A 16,023-nucleotide genomic window follows, 5' to 3' on the forward strand; every position below is an offset into this window, starting at 1 on the left:
GAATGCTTCTATTCTACTTTATTGTAAAATTATCCCATGTTACCTGCTCTAATCCCCTGAAAACAAATTAAATCCTCACTAAGCTGACTTTAAATCAATAGTTTCATTTAAGAATAGTGTGACTTAATAAAAATAAAAAACTAACTGGTCCAGCCAATTTAAGAGGGAAATAAATCATTGCCCAAGGAAAAAAGCAGATTTGACTTGTATATGGGACGCAGTTTTGTTGAGGGGAAGAACCGGCTGTCTAAATTAACTCAGAGTATATTACAAATCTCATCAACCTCATTCAGAAATCTGCCCCACTGTACCAGGCAAGAAGACTGCCAAAAAATGGGAAGTGGCATGAATTTACTGAGAATACACAGTAAATCATGGAACAAAACATGTCTTTGAATCCCACTGAAATATCACCTCACACTCCAGTATCTCGCTGTTCTAACTTGTTCAGAGAAGATGTTTGTGAAATAGGAAATATCGCATACTTGCAACCATGCCATGACCAAAAATGGATACAGTAAAGGGAGGAAGGAGTGGATAGTAGTCAGTAAATTTGCATTAATAATTTTGAAAAAATATTTGTCAATGATTTAATTAATGAATAGTGTAAAGTTAATGTTAAAATATTCCAGAACATATTGGTTGAATTATTAGCAGAAACGCTACAATTTTGTGACTAATATTACTTATGTGGAGTTATATTAATCCAATAATTTATTTTAAAAATGTTATGAAATATTTCTAAGAAAATACTTAATCCATAAAGCTCCAGTAGTTAGTACTGGAAAATGAAAGCCTAGGCACGGCCTTCATTCAAGTTCAACCAGTGGTAGAGTTCATTGTAAGCCACTAATGGAACCAAACAAGAGAACCTATGAGTCTTGACTAAAACCCTTTTTTGAAATATTTTCATTGCTTAAATAAGGCCCTAAAATGACAAATGCTTCTATGGATAGTCTTACCCACTTGAAATGATGCACTTAGATTAAAGGAGGGTCTTTGAACTTTCAGGTAAAGTGAAGTAATTAATAAATTGTTAATAAGTAGCTTACATTGTTCATGTTAAGGACAAGTTGCTAAAACAAACATACAAATATTTTAGATTCAGAAAATCAGACTTGTTTCTTACAACCTTGCAGGCTAACTGTACAAGTCTTTCTTGTTTGAGTAATCCTTACACATGCAAGTAGCCCCATTGAAGTCATGTGCCTAAAGATTACTCAAGCAAGTAATGGTTGTAGGATCTAGTCCTTATATATTAAATCCCAATTTGACAATTTTAAGCACATAGATAGTAAGGGTATTTTTCACTAATGCAAACACTAAGGGGCATTCCACACGTGGTTCTTGTGTGAAACTCCTATTTATATCAATGGAAATTCTGTAAGCTACACAGAACTGTTGTACCTACATGAACACCGTTTATCTGTGGCCATTTGGCGACTATCTTTCCATGGCACTTACTCTGTTCAAGGTTGCTTAATTCCCATTTGTGACGTTGAAAACTTCCCTGTGAATAACTTTCACAAGGTTACCAAGGGAATCTGTGGCAAAGCCAAGAACTGAATGTGGTATTCCTGGATTCTAGTCCACTGACAACCACAAGACCATTTCATTCTTTGATGTAAAGCACCTATGATATATTATATGAGCCATCTAGATCACTAGATTTGTCTGGAATATCCTGAAATCACAGAAAATGTTGCAGGTGAATCTTGAAGCTCATTGTCCTGATTTACAGCAAAAACTATTCCATTTTGCACTCCCTGACTTGACTGACAGCCTTTGTATGCAGACTTCAAAGGGTTCTCAGAGGACTAATATCTACCTTTGTCTCTTCATTTATATGTAGCCTACTGAACAGAAGGAGGTGGAGGCTTTGAAAATACTAGTGGTAAGACTATTAAGAAGTCAGATAAAGATTGGGAATAAAAATTATAGATAAATGAGAGACCAAAGACACATGGCCAGATTTTAACTTGGGCATCTTCCACACTCTTTTGCCAATAACCCAAAGCTGTATAGTTCATTGTCACATGGAAAAGGTGTTGGTGAGATGAAATTATAATCTTGCATTATATCTATGCCAAGCTGTCTCTAGATATGTTATACATATTTTGAAATGATAATATAACATTAGCTGTAATATATAAGCAAGTGCAGTTGGGCCAAATTCTTTCATCACATAGACATGGGCAACTTCTTTTGACCTATGTCTGGTTAGTGGTGAGCACTGGAGCAAGTATGTAAATAAAATGAAAGGGTGTGGTCATACCTGCAGTCAAACACAATGTATAGTCTCTCTCATTCTGAGATGCCTATTTTGGGGACATTCTTTTCTAGAAGTCTTTTCTCTTTTAAAAATATTATCAATGGAACTAGTTGGTTCATTAGAATGTGTTGGTTCACTGAAGCTAAAACTTTTTGTGGAGCTGTATCCATTTCAATGAAGTTCTCATCCAAAGGGTTTCTGAGGTGCTCTGTTGCCACTTCTGATGAGAGAGAGAGAGAGAGAGAGAGCGAGAGAGAGAGCGCAGAATTGAAAACTTGACCTACGTGAGCAGAAAATGGACAATCCCGCACAAATCCCATTCCACAAAAACATTCAGAAGGTTTTGTTCCAATGCAGAATGAAAACAAAGTTAGAAACCCTGAAAGTTGTAGTGAAATGGAATTATACACCAGTCAGCTCTAAATATCAAAACGGCAGCTACTGTAAGACTTTAGGAAAGGGATATAGCTCTTGGGGTTGGAAGACCCAAATGGACTGAACCTGCGTGACTGGATATTATGTGACTGTGTGCTTAACAGGTAGTTTTAGTAGCAATTATCCATATTTGTATTCCCCTTTAAGTGCTCCTGGGCTGTGCTATCCCACTGTGCTTTTGACATATGAGGTTTTAAGGAGAGGTAGATAAAGTAGCGTCTCACAAAATCATCTGCACCAGTATTTTTTTTCCTCTTGGCTTTTGCTTATCATTTTTCCTATCCTTTCTTGATTCTGAGCCTGGCTATTTATTTGTTATGGGGATAACCATCTGTATTAGAGCTGAAATGAAGGATTGTCATGTATGCTACATTTGTATTTGATGGACTCCTACTAGCTAGATAAATATGTAGTATGCTGCGTGTACTGTATACGACTAAGAATGTGGAAGCAAATTTTACTTTGAGCCTCTGAATCAGTTAATTGTGCTTTAAGATGAGCTTTATACTCACCAGGAAGATTTACATTTGTATTTTCCCCTCAGGGAAGGTCCTATATCTCCTACCACTTTTTCATTTCTCTTTCCGGTTTCCTTTGAAATCAGTGGTTTCAACAAGAATTCTTTGGGCCTCCTTTTTCAGAAAACTCTCCAAGATGATTAACTCATCAGTTAATCTGGTGTCCAAGTACCATTGTCAAAGTGTCTAGGCATTGGGTGCCTCCATAACCGAGCACCCAATTTGAGATGCCAGGGCTTGATTTTCAAAGGTGTTGATCACCCACTCCTCCAAATGAAATGTGTAGAAATTGTGGGTGACCAGCACTTTTTAAAAGTCAGGTTCTAGGTGCCACAGGTTGTGCACCCAAAAACTAAGACACCACAAATTAGTACCACTTTTGAAAATTTGGCCTCATGTTGTAGATAGCTACGTCCTTGTTTATGGGTACCTAAATTTACCTTCTTGGTCCTTCTATAATTGATGTGGTGAAGCCAAATTTTCAAAACAAGATTTCCATTTTTTATATAAAGTACTTCCAAATCTACTATTGAATACAATAACTTGGAATTTATATATGCAACCCTATTTGTACAAGTTAGGTGTGTAGGGACTGCAAGTGGGGTTTGAACGTGTCTCATTTTGTGGCTTTGATAATGCTCAAAAAGTACACATGTACAAGCTGTGCAAAAGGTCCAAAAATGGAAACTACATTTGAAATATTTGCCCCTTAAATCCTATTGTAGGTCTAAGGCAAATCTTAGGGCTTCTTAGCATTCAATTTTTGACATGTCAGTAAATTACTGACAAAGGTTAATTCATTTCTTAACATAAGGAGTATGTCTACACAGCAGGAGGAAGGTGTAATTCCCAGCACAAGTAGAGATAAATGCACTCTCTCTGCTTGAGCCACCACACTTACAATAGCAGTGAGGCCACCATGGCATGAATAGCATCTTGGGCTAGCCACCTGAGTTCATATTCAAGAGGTTAAACAGAGTTGTATTTGGGTGGCTAGATCCTCCCAGCACCTGTGCCACCATGGCCACACGTCTGTATTTAGGTACTAGTTCAAGCTGAGCTATGGCATGTACATCTACCTGTGCTGGTAAAGACATCTCCCAGGTGCTGTGTAGACATACCCAAGTTGAGAATTGTATTGCTATATTAGCACAAGTAAATGGATATGGCACAGATGTTATGGACTAGACTGTCTGTGGGGTAAGATTGTCTCTATATTTATGCCTTTTGCAAGCCCAAGCATACTGTGGTGGGATCCCCCGGGGTGCAGCCTGGGACTGTGGGACCACTGTGCCCCCTTAACTCTCTCCAGCCTGAGCTGTCTCTCACAATGCCTTGCTAGTGACCAGCAGCAAGCCCCTCCAGGTGCTGTGATCACTCAGCACAACAGCATGTGGAGCCCCACACCCAGCTATAATGCATGGATACTCCCAGAGCCACTCATGAATCACACAGAGTAAGGCAACAGCCAAATCCCCCCAGCTCCCAGCACTGTACCGTCTTGCACTGCTCAGGACGAGCAATGCAGATTTATTAATTGATTCACCACTTCATCAATGGAAAGTGGACATACACCAGCCGTTGCCAAACCTGAGCAGACCACGTCATACCAACTCACTGGTAAAGATAAACAGTAAAACAAATTTATTGACTATAAAAGGTAGATTTTAAGTGATATTAAGTGATTGGTAACTAACTCTGACTTTTTGCCTAAATAAAATAAAAGTACGCAGTCTAAACTCTCAACTCTATTAGACTGGGCAACATCTAGATTAAGCAGTTTTTCTCACCCCACTGGATATTGCAGTCCTTAATATACAGGTTTGTTCCTTAAACTTGGGCCAATCTCCTCTGTCGGAGTCTTGTCTTCTCAGTGTCGTAGTTGCTTGCAGCATAGGTGGGGGCAGGAGAAAAGGCCTAGTATGTGCCCACTCTGTCTGTTTTATACCCTCAGTCCATGTGCTTGGAAAACACAAGTCCAGACATTTCTGGGGGCATTGCTGAGTCTCCAGGCAAAGTTGAGCAATTCCCCTGCTGTGGCCTCATGTAGGTGAGCCATTGATCGTAGCTCCCTTGCTGAACAATGGCTGTTGATGGGTTGTTTCACACCCCACCCGGGTGTTGGTTACTTTCCTTGCTGTTGACTCTGGGGAGCTAATATCTGGCTGATTCCCCAACTTACAGCATGTTTTAGTGACAACACAATTCTCATAACTTCATATGCATTAATTATATACATATATGGATAGAGAAATGACTTTCAGCAGATCCTAACTTTTCCCCTGTTACATATAAAGCGTGCATTGTAAGGTAAGATCACAATTATATGAAAATGAGGAATATGGGGGTTACAGTACACTCCCCCAAGGTATAGACTGTCACCCAAACCATCAGAGCTTAACAAATAATAAATAAATAATAATGCACTTACTGTAACATAATATAACATAATTAATACAATGTAGGTATATTATCTCAATGTAGTCCATATGCTATATATTGAAAAAAATCAATGAAAAATTAAAATATATTTAAAAAATAAATTGTTGCCTGAGCCACTCTCTTCTAATATGGTCTTCCTGTTAGCTCTTAGAAATTTTTCTTCGAAATTCTGAGGTTCTTTCACACATCAAAGAGCACAGCAAATTCCCAACAGAAAATTCCATGTTCAATAATGTGCTCTTAAAGGGGTAATAATATCCATTCCATTGGAGAGCCCCTAGTCAACATACAGGCTTTCCTTTTGTAAGACAGAAAATTATTGTTAAAAGAAGCACCACATTCTTCAGTACAGGTAAATTGCTCTGCAAAGTATTTTCTAAGCTGCAGAAATGCAAATGATGCCATGGCACAGGGCAAGCCTACACTACAAAATTAAGTCAACCCAAGTTAGGTCGACATACAGCCACCACAGTAATGGACTCGGTTTTACACATGCACACTATATTCCTTGTGTTGGCAGTGTGCATCCTTACCAGGAGCGCTTGCACCAATTTAACTCCCAGTGTGGGGCATTGTGGGATGGTTTCTGAAAGGCAGCAAAAGTCAATGAAAGCAAAGCAGTATCTACACTGACACTGCATCAACCTAATTACATTGACTTAAGTGCTATACCTCTCGTGGAGGTGGAGTTATTAAGTCAGTGTAGTGGCAAGTTGCATTGGTGGGAGCTACATTTTAGTGTAGAGGCTTACGGAGTTAGGTTGACGTAAGCTGCCTTATGTCGACCTAACTCTGTAGTGTAGACCAGGCCACAGACTCCAGTGAATAAAGTTCGTGTACATTGCAAGGGAAAACCAGAGACAGCGAGAGAGAAATGAGATGGAATAAGCTCTAGCCCAACTGAAAATATACGAGTACCTATTGGGGAACCAACTGATGATGTAAATAGATCAGATAGAAGAGTTCTGTAATCTTGATGTTTGTGTTCTATTTCCTTTTCCACTTTAATATTAATAACTGAAATCAGGTTGTTACCTATGGGTTTCTTCTTCTTCTTCACTACCTGGCTAATTTCTCTCTCTTTTCCATCTACACAATTAGATAAAGAGTCAATGTTATGTTTTCCTGGTACAATAGAGCATGTACGGCATGATCTAAACTTTCTGAAGTAAAATATCCCATACTTCATATCATACAAGTTAATATACCATATTAACATTTTTCTGAGTAACAGCACTGGGCAAAGCTAAAACATTCAGATGTTGGGTTTAGTTTGGATCGAGTGAAAATGTGGATATTTGTTCAAAGCTTTGGAGTTTAACATGCAGTAGCTTAAATCGGGAGAACTCTGGGACAGCAAACATTTATGTTTAGATAGCATAACCAAACGGGGATGTTAAAGATAATCTGACAAAAGCAAGCTTGTGTAGTGCCTATGGAAACCCAACTGTCCACTCTTATATCAAGAGTTCCTCATGTTTCATTCACATGCCCAATTTACCAGGAGACGTCAATTTATTATCTATGAATATTTTGTCCTAAGAAAGCTAGATTTTTCTGGGTTAGGAAGGACACTATCCCTTTTTATAAGGGCTTTAAGGTTAAAATGAAATAAACATATTCTGAATCTGTAAATAGCCCTTTCTATCCATAGCTTTTTATAGGAACTGGAATATTTTTGGTTCTAGACACCTATTCTCACCATTCTCCCTTTCTCTCCCTGCCCCACATATACTATTACCCTCACATTATTGATTGTGTGGGACACTTAAGAGACTGAACAAGGAACTATAAACCTCTTTATTCCTTGGTAATTTCATGCATTCCTGGCTCCCACCTGAGGTCATTTGGTGGGAAACCAACCTGCCAGACCTCCCTCCTTTGTCAGTTTTAATTTCCTCTTTTCCTTCCTTAATTCTCAGTGCTGGTATATTTAGAAACATAGGTATTTAAATTTTACAAGAATTCCATTTTAAATAAAAACTCCTTTCTTGACAATTTGCCTAGAGTGGTTGGCTCAAAGTATTGGGAACAGATACCACTTTGGTCGGTTCTACCCAACTGTGTCCTTTCAGACAACTAGTCAACAGTAAGTAACATTCAAATAAAAATGCAATGCAATTCATTGACTGGATATTTCAAGTCTTGATATTTACAATAAATTATAGTCTTCTTTTTGTTTGATAGTGGAGGCCTTTTAAACACTGTATGTAATATCTCCTCACACTGATTTATTTGTGTGTAGTCTGAATCTTAGGTGTCCAGATATTCTTTTGGAACAGCTGTATTCCAGCCTGGAGATGGACAAATGTCTGGCTTTTCTTCTTACTGGTATACCTTGTTTCCTACAGCATAGATAGTTTTGACAGGACTATCTCTTGGCCTCGTCTGTTTTACAAAGAAAGAAACAACACATTGACCTCAGTCTTCAGACCATGGCCACTTTGCACCGCTCGAGTAGTGCAAAGTGGCCCAAAAGCTGCCCTAAAAGGGCATATGAGGATTCCTCCTGATATAGGAGTATCCTCAGTTTGCATGATTAAAGCATACATAGCTGGGTCCACAACAGTTGCTCTCCATGCCCATATAGGGGGAGTGTCAGAGGGGAGGGGGGAAAATATATATATATATGGAGATATACCTATCTCATAGAACTGGAAGGGACCTTGAAAATTCATCAAGTCCAGTCCCCTGCCTTCACTAGCAGGACCAAGTACTGTCCCTGGCAGTTTTTTTTTTCCTCCCCAGATCCCTAAATGGCTCCCTCAAGGATTGAACTCACAACCCTGGATTTAGCAGGCCAATGCTCAAACCACTGAGCTATCCCTGAGAAGAGTAGGCTGGGACATGGCTGGGTAAGAAGGAGTGGGATAGAGTGCACTACATTACCGTGACCAACAGCACCCTTGTATTCACACCCTACACTCTATTGTAATAGTCTTTCTACAAAATATGCCTTGTGGAGTATTATCTGAAAACTAATAACTCACTGGTCAATATTATCATGGTGAAATGTGTGTAGCAACGTTATATGTAAAGTTATGAACCAGGCCCCCATTCTCCTTCCCCCATATGATGTTTTTAGCACACATTCAAAACCAGAGCCCTACCCAAACAAAAGTAATTCTGCGTGAAGAAATGTGTGTTTACCTCAATTTACATAGAAGGGTCCTTGAAACAGAGAGGGGAAATGGCAGGAAAGAAAGCAAATTTGCATTTCAGCAAACACATGTGAGAAGAAAAAACATGGAGCCTCCTTCACCGGACTCCATGTCTCCTTCTTTACTGTTTGAATAAGCTTTGCTTCGAGGGGTAACCCTTGGAAGAATCCACTTCAAAGGTTAACTGGACTACAAAAGAAGGGGGCAGAAAACCCCAAGCTCTCTCTCTCTTTTACCTAAGACGACAAAGGAACCAGCCCTTTGACTGTGGGGGGAGATCCAGACCTGAGAATTTGGTCAGCCATGTTGCTGGGAACATGGGGTAAGGCTTTTACCTTGAACCAAGCCTAGCTCATTAAGTTCTAGCCACTAGAAAGCATTTTATCTTTATTTCATTTGTAGCCATTTCTGACTTTAACACTTGATACCTGAATTCATCTAAAATCCTACCTTGTTTTATTTTTTAATCTAAACCAATCTAATGCTGTGTTTAAACTGAACTGTTTAGTAACTCCAGTAAAAGTAGAAAACTGTTGAATATTGACCCTTAACAGGGGCAACAGACCTTTAATATCTAAACTGCCCACAAGAGGGCTGGACAGTGCAGAACAGATGTTTTTTGAGAAACTTTGGGACTGGGAGTGTGTTGGGGTCACCCTGAAAGTAGTAACCCAGGCTGGTGGAAACCAGACGGACTGGAGTGTCGCTAACAGTCTTCTTGGGTTAGAGCTGCTGGACCAGGGCTGCAGCTACACACAGACACGCAGAGTGTGACCTGCTTGCTGGTAAGCTGTTTGTGAGTAACCCAGGTTGGGAGCTACAACAGCAAAGCATTGTGAGGAACCCAGGATTATAGGGCAGATGGTGACCCAACCTCTCTTTGGTCGGGACTGCACCCCGAATGTGACAATTACATCCAATTCTCAGCCAGTGCAGTGATCCCTATGAGACTGCTGCAGCTGGAGTAACCTAGAGCAACTCTTGGGCTAACCTAATTTAGGTGACAGGGCATTTTGGCCCCGGAGGCCCCTGGATCAGGAGAAACATAATGGTGCTTTAGCAGATTCTGTCCATTGTCTTTTTCATTGAACAGTAAATATTTCATGGTGCATGTTTTGCACATCACGTCACGCGTTGTTACTGTCATATTGCATATCTGAGATCCAGTTGGAAATCAAGATTTTTAATGGCCCTCAAGGAGAAGGAAAACTTTCCATAGAAACTGTTTGTTTTCCCTTCTCTGGCAGGAAGCAAAGGTACAAAGGAGGGACTCCCACAAACAAAAGATGAAAATTATCTCAATGAGCTCCTATTCCTGCAAATGCACACACCCAGACACTCACTAAGTACTCTCAGATTGCAAAGACCATTTGCCTTGTAATCCATTGAATTATCATCACTTTTCTCTTTCCTTTGTAAAAAAGATTCCAGGACCCAAGGCAGCTTAGGGCGTCCTGGCCCTCTCAATTCCTTCTGTGCAGTGTGCAGTAATCATTTTTCTCTCAGAAAGCTGTGAAGACCATCAGAGGGGATACACACACGCTCTTACATAGAAACTTTACCTTTTTCTTCCTTGTTTTGTTCTCAATCTTAAAAAAAATCAAACCACCAAACTCCTTCTGACATAAAGTATCTGTTTCCTGTATGGAGAAACCAAACAAATACAAAATTTGTTTTTCTACATATTAGAGCTGAGCCCCAAATAGAACCCCAAATCCAAACAATCCTGACACATTTTTTGTGAGGGAGGGAGAGAGAATATAAAATATGGGTTTTGTTTTGTGGCTCAGGCCCATCTCCAGAACACATTTATTTAGGCACTACCAATACCAGAGGAGGCTTGGTCAATGCATGTTTTTCCCATGTACCATTCCAGTGGGTGCTGTCACACATCTCTTCAGCCAGGCACACAGGCCACAGAATGGCTTAATAATTGACATAGTTAGTTCATTGGTGGCTAGGGACAGATTTAAATGGAAAAAAACAAGTGATTGCTTGGGTCATTACATTGTGGGTGCTCTGCGGTATAGCTCACTGGCTGGCTCAATCTCCCTGTCTTCCAGTGGGGTAGAAAAATCACTGCTACAACTTGATCTCCGATCCTCCTCACTCCAGCAATAAAACTGAAGGGGAGGAAGCTCATTGCCAAACTTCTACCTCCATCTTACTGTTATTTGGTAGCTGAGCCCCCATAAGTCATAAGGGCAGCACTGGCAGTGGAAGCATGAGGTTCCTGGAATATGCAGGTAAGTGCTACATTAGCTTAGCTAAGGACAAACTTTGCTAGCTCAAGTCAGCAGACGCACTTTTAGATTTTTTACCCACAATTCTTTATATTATAGTATTACTCTTTATAGTTTAATAAGTTTCCACACTGTTGTGACATCTGACAGGCAATGCCTGTGTTGGTGGATGAACTAAAATGTGAACAATGCATTGTTGACTGTAACAAATACCTGTCAATTTCAGATTGACAATTTCTACTTATGTTAACTTACAAAAGAAAAGGTAAAACACCCTCTCCCATGGTATTATGAAAAGAAATAAGGAAACATTTGATATGTGCTTTTACAGTTAGAACAAAACCTAAATCTTAGTTTAACAGTAGAAAAGATAATAATAGAATGGAAAAAATTTAACATGTGACCTGATTGACAGTTGCTACAGAAAAAGCTATACAAATACATACATTCTTATATGAAAAATCTTATTTGACTGGGACTTTGGTGGGACCTTTAGTACTGACCTACTTGTGCCATACACCAATCAAAAGGTCATGATCTGTAGATGTCATAAGTGACTTTGGTTTTTAAGACTAGTCTGTTGGCGACACACTAATAAGATACCAGGTCAAGTGTATTTGTTATTGGAGATAGCTTGGTTACATCACACAACTTGACTGGGTACAAACTCTCCTAGAAAAGCCAAGTGGCGGTTTGGAAAGGGAGTTTTCCATTGATTCCCTCATTCCATTCTCTCCCTTTGGTATACAATGATAGAATTTGATTTTCTTGCTGTTACACTGAGCCATGCATAACTATTAACTGAGATCTAAAGAGGTGGAAATATACAACAAAAACACTCTGTAATGGCCAGGATATCGACATGGAGGATATGATTTGGCAGGAAGAATAATCCCACCTACCATGTGAGTTATTTACTGCTGCATGATGGACCAGAATTGAGGGTGTTCAGTACCCTACAGGACTGGGTCCCATCTGATGGATCCTCCAGTTTTTGGGTTTAGATTGCCATCTATCATGTTTCAATGCTACATTTTCTTAACACATCATTTTGTACCCTCTGCTACTGAAAAAAAAAAAACAGACTTCATTAATGGTACCACAAAGCAAGGCAGAGAAATGTATCTGGATTAAAAAAAACACGTATATTTTAAAATTGAAAGAGACCAATTACAAGCACTATAAACATTTTATCATTTCTCTGAGCATGTGAAAGTACATATATTGAGATTTCCCCCCCCCCCAGGAAATTCCTCGATTTTCTTTAATGGAACATTTTCTTAATGGCTTTAGAGTTCTTCAGTTCATTTCCAAGGACTGTTATTTGTTATGTGGCCAGAAGTTTGGATTATGATTTAGACTACTGAGCGACATTTGAAAGAATTTTATGGAGAATTGAGGCAACTACTTTTTGCATTGTCTTCTGTTTTCTTTGACATATGTATGTATTTTTTTAGAATGCTTATATGCTAAATATTTTTTTTAAAAGATGTGGAGTGAAATCTTGGCCCCACTGAAGTCAATGGCAAATCTTCAACTTAAGTCAACACAGCCAGGATTTCACCCACTTTATTAAGCAATAAACATAAAGTTTACAAAAAGTGATCTTTATATTTCTTGTATTACTGTATTTAACTGTATGCCATGACTGAACTTCTGGGGCATGAAGGCAATATGTGCAAAACTGAAAAAAGGAAGCAAAATGTGTTGTATAAAATCACGTGTAGTCATGATGGGAGCATTATAGATGCAAAAACAGTATATAGGAAAGTCTGGATAATTTCTGGGAACAGAATTCTATTTGTAAAAGATCAGATGTGTGGTAGATGTAGACTAGTCTTAGATGTGGAGATTTTGGCTGAAAACACATTGAAATTAATGGGAGTTTGGCCATTGACTTCAGTAGGACCAAGTTTTCATTTACACTTCACTGTAAAGGCATACAGAAGTACAGAAAATATTTTGTTTGGGCAGACACATTGTTCTTTCATTTCTTTAGCTCAGTGAATATCCTAAAAAGGATGTTCTAAAAACATAGCAGTTGATACCTTCATTGTTTAAAGTGTCACATTAAGCAATACATTCCTTAAATTTAGCTATTCCATTTGCCTGCACAACACATTGCCTGCAATAAACTGCAAACCTCATTTGTATAATTTGTTATGAATAACCATTTGAAACCCTTTGTATAAAGGTGTTGCACAATTAATTTATACACACACACCATATATATCTTTGGTTAAATCTGAATGGATTTTTAAAGGACAAGCAAAAGGCACTTCTATGCCCCACAACTATCCCTCAGTCAAATTTCAAGTCCCTGTTGCAAATGGTGGGCTCTTCAAAAAAACATATGGGAAATCTTGTTAGAATATGAAGTGTTAGGTGACCTTAATACAGGATTTGCCACATTTTGTACCAAATGGAGATTTCAAATGTAATACTGCAATGTGATCCACATCTGAAGGCTCCTAGGGAACTTCAACTGGACACAGCTGCCAGCTTGCTTAATGGTTTTTCTCTTGGGGAACAAATTACACCTGGTCTCTACGATTTGCTCTGGCTTCCATTTCATTTCTATGAGCAGTTCTAGATGCTGGTTTTGACCTACATTATAACGCCCTCAATAGTTTGGGTCCTGGGCACCTTATACACAACTTCTATGACAGAGAACACATTGCCATATAATATTTCAGTAGCTGAAGACTCCCATTTTAAGTGAGAAGGGGCTAGCAACAGGTCATTTTCCATGAGTGAGACGCACTTTAAGAAATCACTTCTCCCTTTGTCGGAGTCTGTTGACTATCAGGGCACACCTCCTGGCTTGTCTATTCTACCAGACTTTTAAGGGTTGTGTTTGGTTGAGGTGGGCATAAGTGGGTTAGAAGAGAATAATTATTGGCATGATTGGTTGGGTGAGTGAAGAAGAATTTGTTACAGAAACTCATTAAGTTTATATATATATAAATATGCTGAAAGTTATATATATTGTGACAAAGTTCCTCCTCTGCCTTGGTGGGTTCTGTGCTTTCTGGCAGATTTGCTCGCCTCAGAGGTTTTCGGCAGTCCTCAGTTTGGCTCCTTTTGTTAGTGGCACGAACCTGCCGTTCATTCAGCTAACCTCATCACTGGCCAGCATGGGGAAAAAGGAGAAGAACAATCCCCCCCAGTCTCTGCTGTCCCACCTAATGGGTCGGGGGACAGGCCAGAGACCTTCCCCTCTGGTGAGACCCACAGGCCAGATCAACTCCTCTTATATCAAATAGGGAGTTGGGGGATGGGGGAAAACTCGGGCCTGCCCTCTACTCTGGGTTCCAGCCCAGGGCCCTGTTGATTGCAGCGGTCTTTAGTGTCTCCTCTAACAGCTGTGTGACAGCTACAACTCTCTAGGCTACTTCCCCATGGCCTCCTCCCAACTCCTTCTTTGTCCTCACCACCTGACCTTCCTTCTGATGGCTGGTAACGCTTGTACTTCTCAGTCCTCCAGTAGTACGCCTACTCACTCTCAGCTTCTTGCGCACCTCTTGCTCCCAACTCCTCACACGCCCCTCACTGACTGCAGTGAGCAGGGGTGGCTCTATGTTTTTTGCCGCCCCAAGCACAGCAGGCAGGTGGCTTTTGGCCTGCAGGAGGTCTGCTGGTAACGTGGATTCGGCGGCATGCCTGCGGGAGGTTCACCGGTCCCGCGGCTAGCCGCCGCCGAATTGCTGCCGAAGCCGCGGGACTGGCGGACCTCCTGCAGGCATTCCGCCAAACTGCTGCCCTCACGGCGACCAGCAGGCCGCCCCCCGCGGCATGCCGCCCCAGGCACGTGCTTGGTGCGCTGGTGCTTGGAGCTGCCCCTGGCAATTAGGTCCTTTTTAAACCAGGTGCCCTGATTAAAAATGATTAAAGGTCTTGAGAACATGACCTATGAAGGAAGGCTGAAAGAATTGGGTTTGTTTAGTTTGGAAAAGAGAAGACTGAGAGGGGACATGATAGCAGTTTTCAGGTATCTAAAAGGGTGTCATAAGGAGGAGGGAGAAAACTTGTTCACCTTAGCCTCTAAGGATAGAACAAGAAGCAATGTGCTTAAACTACAGCAAGGGAAGTTTAGGTTGGACAGTTCCTAACTGTCGGGGTGGTTAAACACTGGAATAAATTGCCTAGGGAGGTTGCGGAATCTCCATCTCTGGAGATATTTAAGAGTAGGTTAGATAAATGTCTATCAGGGATGGTCTAGACAGTATTTGGTCCTGCCATGAGGGCAGGGGACTGGACTCGATGACCTCTCGAGGTCCCTTCCAGTCCTAGAATCTATGAATCTATGAATTAGCCTGCCTGTCTTAATGGATTCTAGCAGCTTCTTAATTGGCTCCAGGTGTCCTAATTAGCCTGCCTGCCTTAATTGGTTCCAGCAAATTCCAGATTGTTCTGGAACCTCCTCTGTTGCCTTACCCAGGGAAAAGGGACCTGCTTCATCTGAGGCTAATATATCTGCCTTCTATCACTCTCCTGTAGCCATCTGGTCTGACCCTGTCACAATTATATTTATGAGCTCCTCTGGAGAGGTGCTAAGTGCTCACAGCTCCCTTCTCATTGAAGTCAATGGGAATAAGCACATTCAGCCCCTCAAGAAATGCTCAGCGTACTTGGACCCATAATGTTCAAACATGTACTTTCGGCCTTGAGATTAAAGGAAAGAACAAATTGAGAACAAATATAAAGTCTCTCAGAGAGCACAGTGTACCCCATTCAGGATGTAACAGGAGCCAGCTTAAAATCCCAGGGAGTTCTCTTGCAGATAGCTTTGGGGGCTCATTGTACACTTAAAAGTCACAGTGCATACCACAGAAAACATCATTACAGATACGAAATGACAAACACCACAATAGGCAAATAGAGATCTTCTGGACCAAGACATTTACACTCCCAATAGTGGGACTTGACTGATGTTATCACTCTTATTTATA

This window comes from Emys orbicularis, chromosome 2 (assembly GCF_028017835.1).
Source record: "Emys orbicularis isolate rEmyOrb1 chromosome 2, rEmyOrb1.hap1, whole genome shotgun sequence".
In the NCBI taxonomy this organism is placed as follows: Eukaryota; Metazoa; Chordata; order Testudines; family Emydidae; genus Emys; species Emys orbicularis.